At 36.4% G+C, this 12,883-nt stretch overlaps 2 pseudogenes; both read left to right on the top strand.

The window, feature by feature from the left end:
* The first annotated feature begins 1,283 nt into the window (after positions 1-1,283).
* LOC144251440 (52 kDa repressor of the inhibitor of the protein kinase pseudogene) lies at positions 1,284-3,560 on the top strand (annotated as a pseudogene).
* Positions 3,561-9,573: 6,013 nt separating this feature from the next.
* On the top strand, positions 9,574-10,186 carry LOC113178476 (biogenesis of lysosome-related organelles complex 1 subunit 5-like; annotated as a pseudogene).
* The last annotated feature ends 2,697 nt before the right edge of the window (positions 10,187-12,883 follow it).

A 12,883-nucleotide genomic window follows, 5' to 3' on the forward strand; every position in this document is an offset into this window, starting at 1 on the left:
ATGTGCAGGGACCAGAGCTTTCAATGCTGTTGTTAGAAGCACCTAGTGTGGTATGAGGACTTTAGGTAGAGATCTAAGAATTTCTTTAAAAATCATGCACATAACCCAATAATTCTATGCCTAGGTAACATTAGAAGAAATGAAAACACATGTCCACAAAAATCTTGTAAGAAAATATCCATAGCAGCTGTATTCAATAGCCAAGACTGTAATGTGCTTAGGTGTTCATCCATGGGAGGTTGGATAAACCCACTGGTAAGTTTACAAGATGGAAACTACTTGGCAATGAACAGCAATAACCCACTGCCACATCTACGGTGTAGATGAATCTCAAAAACATCATGCTAAGTGAAGGAAGCAGGCTTACACAGTTATGGGCTGCAAGCATTCATTTCTGTAAGTTCGAGAATAGGTAAAACTCATCCATGAAGAAAAAAAAATAAACAATATGGTGGGTGCATGGAAAGGGGAGTGCCTGGGAAGTTCTATGGCTGAACTTTCTAGCATGCCAATGTTCTGTACTGGGATAGGGGTTTACTGTAGAGGCCTGTAAGCTCTTATTGGTGATATTGAAAACTGTATATTACATTGTATGTAAACTTGAACTAAACAAGTAGAAATGGGAATAGGAAACAAATATAAAACTCCTTAATGATATCTATCCTGAACTATTTTAGGGTAAGTGTAAAATAATTGCAACATGTTGTGAAATGAATGAGAAATAAGATGGACTGATGGTATGGATGGAGGAGTAGGTGAAAAAGAGAAGCAAGAAAGCTAGTGGAGTAAAATGTAAATGTTAGGACGTGTCTGGCAGGTAAATGGATGTTCTCTATAAAATTCCTTCTGTTTCATATATTTGAAATATCTCATAATACATTATAGGAAAATCACAATGCCTTAAAACATGAAGTGGTTCTTGATAGGAAAATTCAATTTAAATTTCGTATTTTCACCAAATTTAAGTAATATTCATTAAAATTCTAACCAAAACACCATCAGGATATTTCAAGGAAATTGGGGTGTTCTTTTAATGAGGTATAATAAGAAAACCCATAAATTATTTATAAATAATAAAAGAGTTTAATTTCTATATGACTAAGAAATAAGATAGGAATAATTATTTAAAATCATTAAGGCTCCTTGCGCGCCCGCCCCTCCCCGCGTGCTGGCCCTCCCGAGCTGGCCCGCCGGCCTGGCTCCCCTCTCCAGCCCCGATGGGCAGGTGGCTGCCCTGAGGAGGAGGGGAGGGGAGGGCTGGGCCGGCCGGCAGGCGGGCGAGGATGCCCAACTTCTGTGCTGCCCCCAGCTGCAAGCGGAAGAGCACACAGTCCGACCTGGCCTTCTTCAGGTTCCTGTGGGATCCGGCCAGATGCCAGAAGTGGGTGGAGAATTGTAGGAGAGCTGACTTGGAAGATAAAACACCTGATCAACTGAATAAACATTATCGATTATGTGCCAAACACTTCGAGACCTCTATGATCTGTAGAACTAGTCCTTATAGGACAGTACTTCGAGATAATGCAATATCAACAATATTTGATCTTACCAGTCATTTGAACAATCCACATAGTAGACACAGAAAACGAATAAAAGAATTGAGTGAAGATGAAATCAGGACACTGAAACAGAAAAAAATTGATGAAACTTCTGAACAGGAACAAAAACATAAAGAAACAAACAATAGCAATGCTCAGAACCCCAGTGCAGAAGAAGGGGGTGATGAACAGGATGAAGATATTTTGCCTTTAACCCTTGAAGAGAAGGAAAACAAAGAGTACTTAAAATCTTTATTTGAAATTTTGATTCTTATGGGAAAACAAAATATACCTCTGGACGGGCATGAGGCTGATGAAATCCCAGAAGGTCTCTTCACTTCTGATAATTTTCAGGCCCTGTTGGAGTGCCGGATAAATTCTGGTGAAGAGGTCCTGAGAAAACGCTTTGAGACCACAGCAGTTAACACATTGTTCTGTTCAAAAACACAACAGAAACAGATGCTGGAGATCTGTGAGAGTTGCATCCAGGAAGAAACCCTCAGGGAAGTGAGAGACTCGCACTTCTTTTCCATTATCACTGATGATGTGGTGGACATAGCAGGGGAAGAGCACCTTCCCGTTTTGGTGAGGTTTGTAGATGAGTCTCATAACTTGAGAGAGGAATTTGTGGGCTTCCTGCCTTATGAAATTTTGGCTGTGAAATTTCACACTACCATAACTGAGAAGTGGGGACTAAATATGGAGTATTGTCATGGCCAGGCTTACATTGTGTCTAGCGGATTCTCTTCCAAAATGAAAGTTGTTGCTTCTAGACTTTTAGAGAAATACCCTCAAGCTGTCTACACACTCTGCTCTTCCTGTGCCTTATAGATGTGGTTGGCAAAATCAGTGCCTGTGATGGGGGTGTCTGTTGCATTAGGAACAATTGAAGAAGTTTGTTCTTTTTTCCATCGATCACCACAACTGCTATTAGAACTTGACAATGTAATTTCTGTTCTTTTTCAGAACAGTGAAGAAAGAGGTAAAGAACTGAAGGAAATTTGCCATTCTCAGTGGACAAGCAGGCATGATGCTTTTGAAATTTTGGTGGATCTCCTGCAAGCACTTGTTTTATGTTTAGATAGTATAAATAGTGACACAAATATTAGATGGAATAATTGTATAACTGGTCGAGAATTTGTACTCTGTAGTGCAGTAACAGATTTTGATTTCATTGTTACCATTGTTGTTCTTAAAAATGTCTTATCTTTTACAAGAGCCTTTGGGAAAAATCTCCAGGGACAAACTTCTGATGTCTTCTTTGCTGCCAGTAGCTTAACTGCAGTACTACATTCACTCAATGAAGTAATGGAAAATATTGAAGTTTATCATGAGTTTTGGTTTGAGGAAGCAACAAATTTGGCAACCAAACTTGATATTCAGATGAAACTTCCTGGGAAATTTCGTAGGGCTCAGCAGGGTAACCTGGAATCTCAGCTAACCTCTGAAAGTTACTATAAAGAAACCCTAAGTGTTCCAACAGTGGAACCCATCATTCAGGAACTTAAAGATATATTTTCAGAACAGCACCTCAAAGCTCTTAAATGCTTATCTCTTGTACCGTCAGTCATAGGACAGCTAAAATTTAATACATCAGAGGAGCACCATGCTGACATGTACAGAAGTGACTTGCCTAATCCCAATACGCTTTCAGCTGAGCTACACTGTTGGAGAATCAAATGGAAACATCGAGGGAAAGATATAGAGTTTCTATCCACCATTTATGAAGCCCTTCATTTGCCTGATATCAAGTTTTTTCCTAATGTATATGCTTTGCTGAAGGTCCTGTGTATTCTTCCTGTAATGAAGGTTGAGAATGAATGCTATGAAAATGGACGAAAGCGTCTTAAAGCATACTTGAGGAACACTTTGACAGACCAAAGGTCAAGTAACTTGGCTTTGCTTAACATAAATTTTGATATAAAACATGATCTGGATTTAATGGTAGACACATATATCAAACAATATACAACTAAGTCAGAGCTTCCTACAGATAATTCAGAAACTGTTGAAAATACCTAAAAGACTTTTTAAATGGGCTTTCTCTTATATTTGATATTTGGAAGAAAAGCCGTAAGGTATATGTAGGTCACTTATCACTGAATATCTTTGCCTACAGGCCTCATGAATACATTAGCCATTGGTAATCTGCCTATGTACATGGCACCTGTTTGAGCTCTCGTGCTTTGAAAAATTGTCTGTTTATCCAGAAGATTGCATTGGAAGTACCACATTTCACCTCTGTGTGACCTCTGCTAGTAACACTCTGAAATTGTTTTAGTTAACTCTTTTAGGTTATAAAATGTATTATTACCATGGATCCAGTTGTCAGGTATTATTAACAATTTTGAAGAAATAAATTTTGAGGAGGTATAAGAAAAGAATGCATCTTATGAAATGTTACAATGAAGCCTACTGTTGACCTTTGACTATTAGGAGTTTTAAGTGTGTTAAAATCTGTAATGGACAATTAAGGGAATTAACCAGAGTTGTGAGCTCACCAAACAGATTTCAGTATAGATTTTGTCTTTATCAAAAGAACTTAAAGAACAAGTTACAGTTAAAATTTGAGTGGAAGAGCTTGCCATAGTTGTTCCACATCTGGTTGTTGCTGTTTACATTCCTTTGTTGAGCCTATGTCTTCATAAGCCTACACCTTCATTTTAGCAGGTAAATGGTGAACACTTCTGCTTCACGGTCAAGACAGAATCAGAGGCTGTGGATATGGGCAACTTGTCTGTTTTCTTTTTCCATGACTATATCTACTGCCTCGTCTTGATTTATAAGCAAAACCTGGAAAACCTACAAAATAAATATTTCGCGGTTTATCTAGAAATAATTCAGAAAATATTGCTGTTATTTTTGGTGAAGAAAATCAATTTTGTAGAGTTTATTTCAATCTAAATAAAATGTGAATTTTGTTTAAAAAAATAAAATCATTAAGAAACAACATAAAGGGAAAATTGACAGAGAATACAATGAGGTAAGTGATAAATGCCAGCAATCAGTGACAAGAACTTCTCATTCTCAGGCTCAGCCTCACCAATAATGGGGAAATGGAGAATAAAGCAGGTTAGATAACATTATTTCATCCTTCAAAGTGGCAAAATTAATGAATTTGGAAATCAACTTATGGAAGATAAAGAGAACCATGTTTTCTTATGTTGTGGTGGGTTGTTGTCTGTATTAATTACAGTAGTTTCCCTTTATCTGTGAGAAATATATCCAGAGAATAGCTAAACTTATAAAGACTAACCACCACAAATATTGGCAAATATGTGCAGTGACCAGACCCATGATGTTATAGGTGGTATAGTACACAATGGTGCAAGGGCTTTAGGAAAAGGTCTAGGAATTTATTTTAAAATTATGCACATACATATACTGTGTACACATCCTCATTTGATACACCACTGATAGCACCACAAACTATATATTCTGTTTTTTCCTTTATACACATACTGTGATAAAATTTATTTATAAATGGGCACAGTAAAAGATTAACAATAATAACTAATAATAAAAAAGAACATAACAACATACTATAATAAAATTTATGTGAATGTGGTTTCTTGCTTTGTCTATATTTAAAAACTCACTTAAAAAAGACACACTTCTCTTTGGCAAATCTGAATCACCAATAACACTTCTCTTATGCCATGGGGCTCTTACTGAGTAAAATCAGGTTACTTGAACATAAGCACTGTGACACCATGACATTCAATGCAATAATCAAGACGGCTAACTAAAGTGACTAATGGGTGGGTAGCATATATAGTAGAGATTTCATCATGCTTCTCAGAATGGCACATAGCTTAAAACTTATGAATTATTTCTGGGATTTTCCATTTCATATTTTCAGACTGTAGCTGACTGAGGGTAATGAAACCTTAGAAAGCAAAGCTGTGGATAAGGACTACCATGTACAAAGGTGAACTGTGTGGGCTGGGGCTGGGGCTCAGCAGTAGAGTGCTTGCCTAGCACAGGCAAGGCCCTGGGTTCAATCCTCAGCACCACATAATAATAAATAAATAAATTAAAGATATTGTGTCCAACTACAACTAAAGAATAAATATAAAAAAGGTAAACAGTGTGCCTTAGTATGTTTTACTCTTCAGAATCTGTCCTAGAGGAATTCATTCTTAGGTCCCAAGGCACATGGCTAGGGAAATCAGTATAGCACTGTCGGTGGGCACATTGGAAATGCCAATCACAACAGGAATGGTCACATGCTGTATGCACAAGTTCAGAAAGAGGGAAAGAGATTACCAGGGAAATTTAAAATATACTGTCATGAAAATATATCTAAATACATACTGCTAACTAAGTATATCATTTATTTACTATAGCAAAAAGAAATAAGAAGATCTATTTCTCCAGGTACATTTATATACGATATTCCCCCCAACACACACAAAAAAACCCACCTTGGTCTGGTTCACTCTGACAAGTGAAGAAGCTTTTGCCATAACACAAATGCCCAAATTATTTACATGAATGTGCTGATTTAACTCAGAATTTAAAATGAGAAGGAAATAACATAAAATGGTGTGAAGTATTTTATATAAATATTTAATTATATAAATGTGTAATGTATCATGTCTGTGAAAATATTTCACACTTATATAATAAATTATATATAAATTGTAAGAGTATATATTTATAATAGTATTTGTTATTTTTATTTATTTTTGCAATGCTAGGGATTGAACCCACAGCCTCACATGTGCTAGGCAAATACTGTATACTGAGCTACATCCCTAGTCCCTACTATATATTTATAATATAATAATAAATAAAATATATTCATTATAAAATATATAAGACATAAATTACAGAAAAAGCAATAACTTCTGAAGGATCTATGCTTTCCCCAAAGCCCATCAGTATGTGCTTGATGCAACTTCTCTGCCTAATCATCCTTTGTAGGAATGATCATTAAGGATTTGTTCCAGCACTATATTTCAGCAGAGACCTTCTCAAGTAGGCTGCCTGCACTCTCAACATTGCCCCACAGTACACCACCCTGTGGAGGTCCCAGGGAAACAGAAACCAGCACAGACTGAGCAGATTATCAACAACACAGTGTTCATGCCACTGCCCAGAATGGCTGAATGTGAAGCCACAGCTATTCAATGTGGCTGCATGGGAAATGAAGGAGACTGAGTCTTTCCTTTTCCTCAAAAAATTGACAATGAAATAAGTAATTATCCCTGTACACAATGACAGCATTTGCAGTTCAGAGGAGAACTCCTAATCCAGTGGCAGTCGGTCAGCCATTGTGGTAGAAGAAAGAGGCCCAAGTCCAAAACCAGATTAAGTCAGCAGCTGGCTAAGGGGATAGGACCCTGGCTGTGTGCCTTAGCCTCTTCATTTATAAGGTGGGCTTGAGACCCTGGCAGTAGAGAGTGGCCTACTCTTTATAAACCCCATCTGCAGGGGCTGGGCATGTAGCTCAGTAGTAGAGATGCTGCTATGTGCAATGCCCTGGGATGTATCATCACCACTGAAAAATTTTTTTAAAAAAATAGAATTATAAATTGCAGACAGTTGGGGTGGGGATTTCACAGTGAGAACTGCCTCCCTGCTTGCAGACACCTTTGTATACCAGGCTCCTCCTGGAGGTCCCGGCAATCTGGGGTATATGTTTATATCTGATCTAGTTGTCCTGAAAGGTCAAGATCCCTGAAAACAATTAACAATTTTTATTATTATGACAGTTTTTTCCTGTAAAAGTTTCCCAAACCTAAACAAGCACATTGCCATTCTTGTGTAATGACCAGCCAAATTCTAGCAATTTCAGGAAAGACAGGAGTCTGTTGAATTTAAAACCTAGATTCTTACATAATCTAAACTCTCAGAGCATCAGAAAATGGTTTGAGGAAAACAGATACTTACTGGAAATTATGATTTGGGCTATGATTTGCACCTAAATGGATAAAGCAAAAAGCTAGGTTATTAATACTTCATGATCCAGAGTACAACTGCAGGAATGGTCACATGCTGTATGCACAAGTTCAGAAAGAAGGAAAGAGATTACCAGGGAAATTTAAAATACACTGACATGAAAAGATATCTAAATACATACTGCTTTCAAGTCATGCTGATGGTAAACAAGGTAGGCACCCATGGGTTGTTTTGTGGTCAGTTGTCCTCATGCCTTGGGCTCTGCTTGGCTCATGAGGACACCACATAATGTTAGAAATCATTAAAACAACAACAACAACAAAAACAACATCAAAAGAAGGGGTGTTTCTATTTATATGAATACTTTGGGGGCTATTTCAGGAATTGCTGCTGTCCCATCTCTCTCCTCATCTAAACATCACACACAAAGCTTGTTTTACTAATTGTGTACAATGGTGTGGACTTGGAAGACAGGCCTGGGGCATTCATAGTGTGGGACCGTCCCACAACCGGGACTAAAGGAGTACATTCTTTCTTGCCATTCAATTCCTTCACCCCATGTGACAAGCACTCTGTCTTCTTGCCCAAGCTGGGCCAGGTGTTCATGGGGCAGGGAGGTGCATGCAGTTTTACAAAACCTTGGCAGACTCTGGCAAGTGAGCTGAGACCCCTGTGACAGAATCCAACACTCACCTGGCCATCTGCAGTGTGGCCAGCCTCCCCATAGACACCTGAACTGCTGAAATGTGGCCTTTCCACTGAATGATCCAGTTCACCTTGTGTGTCTGGGATTCTTTTCTGGGCTCCTTGTTTACAGACCACTCCATCTGTGTCTATTTTCTGTTATTACTAGTTAATTGGTAATCGGTTAAGCCAGTTTGTCACTCTCTGACAAACTCACAAATCAATTCAGCAAAATAGCAAGATACAAAATTGACACCCATAAATTAATTGTATCTATCTTATCATTTAATATTTAAAATAAATTGTTAGATATATAATAAGATTAGTTTGTTGATAGTATAATTATTTCATTTTCCATGTGAAGAAAGTGATTTGAAAAAAGCTAAGGGATTGTCTAGGTCAGCATCAGCTGAAGACATTGCACTTTTCTCTTCACTGAATTTCCTCCCTGGGCTACCCATGCTCCCTTGAATGGTTCTCATTGTTTTATGACAATATAGATTGTTTTCTACTTGGATGAAGCCCAAAGTTGATATGTCCAAAAACGATCTCCATAACTCACTTTAGATTTTTTACTCAAATTAGTGCCATGCCCATATCTATCCCTGTATCTTGGTGAACAGTTTTTAAGTTGGGTTAACTTTAGGATATCTCTTGCCCTAAACTCCCCTAGAATTGCTATTCTGAGATTTCACTCTAAGTATGGTGTTTTATTTTTGCAATGTGTTGTGCTAACTGCCACTGCTTTGATTCTTTTCCATTTTTTAAATTATAAAAAGGCAAGGCTGTGAGACTAAAATATGAGGATGGAACTAAGAATAGAGGACATTGGTCATCAGCAAATGAGAAAGAAAGTTTAAAATTAAAATATAGGTAGCTGTCTTATAATAGCACTTTAGTCATCTCTTTGAAGTAGCCCTTCCTGTATAGAGAAGGCACTGTTGCTGAACCATGGTACATCACATGCTGTGCTACTCAGCCTCCTCACCTCTTCTGCATAATCATCTATCCAGAATCCCACATTATTGATTAATTTTGCAATGGGCCTGGATGTTTGGCTAATGAAAAGCAGATTAGGAAAAATAAAACTATTTCTTTTATTCTCTTTGTCTGTTTCTGCTAAGGAACACCTATTGCTACTCTTTACAAAAAAATTTTGCCTTGATAGTCAAGAAATAATTTAATTATTTGGGGATTGATACATAATTATTTGGTGTTTTTTCTTAGTCAGTTTGAGGTTTCCTTAGGATTCTTGACCAGGCCACAAACCCTTTTTCTCTGTGAATCCCCTAAACTTTTCTGATATTCTTTGCTCTGGAAAGTTTTGGTCTCCTAACTAATATTCAGAAAACAAATTCTGTGCTCCAAGTAATTGATGTCACTCCACAGTCTGACCATGAAAGAGCATTTTGTTCTTAAGAATCTGAAATAGTGGCCAGTCAGGATGAGTGGAGGAGGGACAGAGACCCCTGTGGGTTGTGAGGTTGCTCCTGGTGGCGGCAGCAGCAAGAAAAGGGACTTGCTGGGGACTGCGGGCTCAGCACTATCATTATCAAGGATCTTGGAGAAATTCATTCAAGGCTTTTGGATCACAGACCAGTTATAGAAGGTGAAACTCGTTATTATTTTGTAAAATAATTTGAAGAAAAACGTGGTCTTTGCTAAGATCACATTTTTCTTCAAATTATTAACTTGGTCTTTGCTGAAGAATGTGTGTTCTTGAAAATTGGAAGACTATGATCCATGAAACAAATGAACATACTTTTCCCAAATGCAGACAAATGATGCAGGACAACTTGAAAGAAGTTCTCCAGAGATTGCAAGCATCTAATGACTCCATCTGTAGACTCTAGCAGAGGGAACAGGAATGAAGAAAGATGTATCATGACCACTTAATAGCTACTGAGAAACAGCACCAACTCCAGTGGGAGGATTTCATGAAAGAACAACCCCACTGTCATGCTGAGGTGGATGAAAAACACAGAAGAACCATGGAGAGGCTTAAAGAGCAATATGCTGAGATGGAGAAGGGACTAGCAAAATTCTCACCTTTTTAAGAACTTGAACCACAACATTGACAAATGAAGGAGAAGATATTGACTCCTCCACAAAATACTCCCACCAAAATTTAGCCTCTGCTTCAAGCTTAGAATACTTTCAGTGGCATTTTACAGAGGCACACAGAGAAACTGCAGCTGGAGCCTGACTGAATGGCCAATAGAAGAGTGCTATACCATTCCTGTTTTAAGTGCCAAAATATGATCATTTGAATGGGGAAGAAGAGGGGGAAAATGGGATGAATTTACCCTTTGTCAGAATTTGATTTGTTTTCTGATCAAATTCTGATTAGCTGAGAGAACTATAACTACAGACTTCTTAGAAAGATAATTCAACTCATTCTCATAGAGGGTTGATGTTAATTACTGTAGCTTAAAGGCAGGTAGTAAGAGACTTAAGGATGCATAAAGTGTCATTCCATGCGTAATGTAAACAAACAGCTGGCCTTGGAACAAAGATCACATTTAAAAGAAGGAATGATCAAAGCATTGTCTCCACTATGACAAAGATAGCTGCAGTGTTGCTGGCACTGCCTATTGGGAAAGATCAGATTTTGCAGTGCAGCCAGAGTGTCCTGCATTTCCCTGGAGGACAAGACGCATGTGTGTTAAGCTTTGTGGCCTTATAGCTCTTAGTATTTTCAGCTTTTGAAACATGCTTAGGAGGAAAAGCTTACCAAACATATATTTTGGCTTTTAGCCTTTTTCCAAGAATCACAATCTTGCCCATAGTATTTACCTCATTTTTGTGTCTGTTTTTCTGTGGATAAGCTTTATAAGATAAATAATGTCTATACATGTTCAACTGTTTAATGAGTAATCAGCAAATTCTGCCAAGGAGTTCCTCTGGAACCATATAAGCATTCTGGTTCTGAATGAACCAGAAGTGTTTGTCCATGTGGCAAATGATCCATGTTAAATGTGAATTCTTTTTAATGTTCACCTCTGATCTCATAAGCAGGTGTATTATGATGAAATGTACCAATTTTGTCATCACTGTGATTCTTAAAATTCTGCATTTAGAAATTGAATTGAAGAACTAAGTTGATTTTGTTTGCCATACACCAAGCAAAAGTAAATGCAATAATTTCAAGAGATTTATGGAAAATGAATTTGAGGTATGGCCAAATCTTTGTAATAGTTTTCATTGCTTTTAAGTCAAGAAGGGTACAAGAAAGAAAATATCTAACTCTCTCATCTTATCTCAGTGTTGTGACTGCAGAAAACTGACAGTGCTTGACTGTGTAAACTTATGGCTTTCTGTCAAAGCTTCATTCTTGGCTGCATGTTGAAAATGTGATTAAAGTTAATAGAGGAGATGAAAAAGAAAATAATCTGAAATAGAAAAATTGTTTTGGAAACTCTATATTGAGCAATTTTTTGAAAATTGAAAAAACTAGATTTTTCTAGGTGTTATAAACCACTGTACACCAAAATTTGATTAATTCTTTTAGTATAGACCACATGGAAACTTCAAATATCCAGCAATAAATGTGGATTGAATTTTTCTCTGTTAGTATTCAAACAATGATTTTTATCCTCTATATATCTTTGAAAAATGAAAGTTATATTTCTATTCCCCAATCTAGAAAATGTTATTTTCACAGTGAACGATTTCTATTAAAACATATTAAAAATCATAATAAATATTTCTCAACAATTCTAATGACTATTAGAATAACCACTTTTTTGTTTTGCATTTGTCATGCTACATTAAAGCATATAAAAATAACTTTATCAGCTACATAGAAACTAAAGATGGTTTGAAATGTAATCAATTTTACCTTAGACTAAAAGGAAAGAAAACACTACTCTTAATCCATATTTAAGTAAATAATGGACTTTACAATATATGGAAAGTATGTTTATCAAGATAGCTAATGCTAATATAAGTTTTCATAGGAACTATAAAGAGGGGGGATATTGCAGTTGTTAGTTTTGTCTACATTGCTATTGACATTAGAAAGCATATTTTATATTATATTACATTTAGGGGGAATTTGGGTAAATTGGTTAGCAGTCTGTCCTTTAGGAGACATACTATTCTGTGTTTTTATTAATATCACTGGCTATACTATAAATTGACTATACTATTCAGACACCACAGACTGTATTTTTTCTGAAAAATGAGATGTTCATCCTACATATCCCCTAAATAATAGATTTTAAAGCACTATTTTATATTTAGAAAAATCAGTATATTTAAGGATGTTAGTGATTATAGCTTAAAAATTAAGAAGGAAGACTCAAATAAGAAATGTTAAATAGAATCATAATTATACTCTTAGTGATTATTGTAATTAAATTCACTTTGTGTTTTACTTGTGAATTACTTGACATTGAGACAACACTGATGAAATTTCTACTGCTCTGAAAGATTGAGAACAAATTAATTTTTAAAAAATCTACTGGCAATTTAATATGCATATTAATTGATACTTAACTTTATGCACTGAAATTGTTTCCTGAAAAATTAATTACCTTATCCTCCATATGGGTTAATTATGAAGCAATACAATTTGAAATTGAAAGTGTAAATGGTTTTGATGTAATTATATTGTAATAATTAATAATGTAGGTAAGTAAAGATAACCATGATCAAAGAATATTTTTTGCAAAGGTTATTGAAATATTTTTAGCACATTTTGTAGAGGGATGTCTGGGTATGTAAGTAAAAGATGAAAGTGTTTTAATAAG

This window comes from Urocitellus parryii (genome assembly GCF_045843805.1).
Source record: "Urocitellus parryii isolate mUroPar1 chromosome 13 unlocalized genomic scaffold, mUroPar1.hap1 SUPER_13_unloc_4, whole genome shotgun sequence".
NCBI lineage: Eukaryota > Metazoa > Chordata > Mammalia > Rodentia > Sciuridae > Urocitellus > Urocitellus parryii.